The sequence below is a fragment of the Podarcis tiliguerta genome (assembly GCF_965153285.1).
Source record: "Podarcis tiliguerta genome assembly, chromosome: 5".
Lineage (NCBI taxonomy): Eukaryota > Metazoa > Chordata > Lepidosauria > Squamata > Lacertidae > Podarcis > Podarcis tiliguerta.
The window spans coordinates 64,076,375-64,080,130 of record NC_139538.1 but is presented as its reverse complement, the minus strand read 5'-3'; positions in this window follow the sequence as shown (position 1 = coordinate 64,080,130).

Sequence of the window (3,756 nt, the reverse complement as noted above, 5' to 3'; positions counted from 1 at the left end):
GGGAGGTTGAATCGCTTCCAATAAAAACCTGGAAACTCCCGCTCCAGTGAGATGGATCTCTGGTTTCATTTTGTGGAGACTGTGTTCACACTCCCATTTACTGTGCACTCACTGTGGGTTTATCCACACTTCCTCTTGACCTACTGCTTCCCCCCAATCCTGGGGAAAGCACTCAGTCGGAACAAACATCAATTTGGGTTTTCCTCTTCATGCAGACCTTTGACTTGTTTGAGGTGTGAGTTTGTTTTTGTTGCGTTATGTTCCCTGGTGATAACCGGTATTTATTAGCTGCTGTTTCACCCCTGTTCTGCCCTCTTCTGGGTCCAAAATGACCCATGGGTCAATTGAATGCCCGCAAAATGGTCACGACCTGTACTTGCACACTCATGTGTTCTTGCTTAACCATAGTTTAGCTCGGCTTCACATGCAAACTGGACCGTTGTTTGTAAACCAGTTTCACTCTATTACCTATGAGTGTTCAGTATGCATTTTTCAGGTTTTGCAATTTATTGTTCTAAGAGAACAAACCATATTTAGGAATAACAGTCAGCAACTACATGGGGCCACTGTATGGAAACAAAAAAAGCAAAAGGCCAAGCCCTTCCCTTGCTCTTACCAGTGGACACTTCATTTTTATTTTTTAACAACTTATGAACTGCTAGAAGACATGGGATGTGTGTGCAGGGAAGTAACACACACTCCCACTTTTCCCAGTTTCCCAGTCAGCCATCTTAATTTTACTAATACCTGAATAAGCTTGAATATTGTTTCTGGTCTTAGGGAAGCTCATTGTCACAAGTATGAGAATATGTGCTCATGAGATATTATTTTTCACCAGCTGTAGGACAAAAAGCAACCCTGAGAGAATTCACAGTGTGTAAGTAAATCTTCTGAAACAACAGAAGCATAGAATAATAAATGTAGTAAATTTATACTAATCTGTACTAATCCTCATTATTACAAGAAGGGAGCTGTGTTGTGTTGCCAGAGCGGCAGTTTTTATTTGTTCAAGAAGAAATATCTCAGGCCAACATATTCACTCTATTTAGATATTTGTTAGCAAAAGTGACCAACAGTTTAAAATGATATCCAGGAAATATTGTGTACAGATTCCAGTTCGATGAGGAAGGAAGTGAGAAGAGTGCTGCTTTTGAAAAAATGCTCTATGCTTATCTGTACCTACCTGGAGTTACATCAGTTATATAGTATTCTAACACCTTAGCTCAATTTCCTTTGTGATGCTTAAAGTTTTTGCTGGATCTTCCAGCCCAGTTTTAACTCTTGTAGCCATAAACAAACAAACAAACAAGCAAATCTCAATGGATTATATTCCAAATGAGTACAGAGACTCTCAGTATGTTGTTGGTTCAAACTCGTGTGTGTGACATAATGGAAATTTTATCACACCATAAGTACCTATCTGTGGATTAGCTATTCACGTTTTATGGCTGTGTTTTACATTTTCTTATCTATGTAATCAGCTGCTTATAGAGTATAGCATGTTCTCCTTCTATATCACTTAAAATGTGTGACAGAGCAATTGCTTGTTCTGTACAAAGGGTTTATTTTAGTGCAATGAACCACAAGATGTGGTTTACCTTCCGACTATAATGCTATTTACAGGGCTGGCCCACCAAGGAGGCCAGGTGAGATGACTGCCTCACGCGGCAGGATCCACAGGGGCAGCAGAGCTTTCTCTCTCCGCCCCCTGTTTCCAATGTAGACCTTTACTCTCCCATTCTTCCCTGACGGGGAAAGGAGCACCCTTTTGCAGTTTGCTTCAGGTGCCAAAATGTCTTGGGTCGACCCTGACTATTTACACACATGACAAGAAGAAAGAACAGGTGTCATCAATTTATTTTCCAATTATATTGCCTTTCTCACTGCAGTAAATGAAGAATGAGCTCCTAAATGCATCTGCAGCAGCTCTTTGGGGCCAACATGGGGAAACCCAGCCAGATGGACAGGGTATAAATAACAAATTGTTATAAATTATTATTATAACATTTGAAGTTCTCACACATCTGGACCTCCATGGCACACACAGCTACTCAGTTTTTTCAGTGTCACATTCTCAGTCTCCCCAAGGCAACACTTAACAATTTAGGGCCAAGGCAGGCTGTGTATCTTGCACTGTTGGCTTTCTGCTCTGATACTAGGGATTCCTGAAAAACAACAACGAATCCCTGCCCTTTCTATACTGTATTATATATAGTGGACTTGTCAGATGATGTGGGCTGCAGTCCACAAAATCTTATGCCATAATAAAATTTGCCCATCTTTAAGCTTCCTGTTGTTTATGTAGCAACAGGCTAACAAGAGCAGCCCCTGTGGAAATTGTCTCAAGTGTGTGAGCTTCTCCTAGCACTGCTGCTTCTTTGCAGCTGGAGTGAAAGAAAATACAGGGATGCAGTTGGCTTGAAGCGGAGGCGAGGAAGGACAGAAGAATTAAGGTAAGTGTATGGAGGAGAGGAGAGGGATGCGGGTGGCGCTGTGGGTTAAACCACAGAGCCTAGGACTTGCCGATCAGAAGGTCGGCGGTTCGAATCCCTGTGATGGGGTGAGCTCCTGTTGCTCAGTCCCTGCTCCTGCCAACCTAGCAGTTCAAAAGCACGTCAAAGTGCAAGTAGATAAATAGGTACCACTGCGGCAGGAAGGTAAATGCCGTTACCGTGCGCTGCTCTGGTTTGCCAGAAGCGGCTTAGTCATGCTGGCCACATGACCCGGAAGCTGTACGCCGGCTCCCTCGGCCAGTAAAGCGAGATGAGCACCGCAACCCCAGAGTCAGTCACAACTGGACCTAAGGGTCAGGGGTCACCTTTACCTTTATGGAGGAGAGGACTTTTCATGGCACTACTGCCTGAAGCTGCCACGGTGTTGCTTTTGTGCCTGAAAGCTGTGTGTGTGTTTTAAATGTGCTGGTAGCACTGCCATCTCACGCCCTGCCTGTAGGGTTGAAACACAGCGTTGGGTTGTTATTCTTACTATGGTCCATCGACCCATTTCTCCACCCTTCTTCTTTCTAGAACACCCTCCACGCTTCTTCTTTCTAGAACACATGTGAAGCACTCTTATGCCACTTTAGCAGCCATAGAGAATCCTGGGAAATGTTCTTTCCGTGGGTGCTGGGAACTGTAGTTCTCTAAGGTCAGCAGCCTTTGACAAACCGCTGATACTCCATGACTGTTGCAAGTGTCATCAGAGTGCTTTAAAGTGCTGCGGATGTGGTTGGCTGTGATAGGCTATGATAACAACTGCCGAGGACCAGAAGGAAGTGCAATAAACACCTCCAAGTATCCCTAATATATCGCGCCTTTACTTGCCTGCGTGGCTCTGTCACTGCAAGCTGCTTTGGGCTGGGAAGCAGGGTTTATATATAAAAACAAAATAGGCAGCCACTTTCCCAGCCCAGAATCACCTATCATGCCCAGAGTGTCGTTTCACATACAGTACTTTGCTTTTTTGCTCTCAGGCTTCCCTAAACCAGCGTTTAAGACGAGGGAAAGCCCGGGGTTGTTGTTGTTTCTTTCGTTGCACAAAGGGGAGATTCTTGGCGAGGGTTGGCCCTCGCCTCCGTCCAGCACCAGCCTGCAAACCTATAGCCAGGGAAACGCGTGGGTGAGACGGTGTCCCCTATCGGAGAAAGAAGACACGTTTTTGTTAAGCGAGCGCCGTCTGAGGGTCCTCACTTGGCGCGGGGGGGGGGGGGAGGACGCAGGCACGAGAGGAGAAAAGTTTTCCTGTGAGTATACTCTC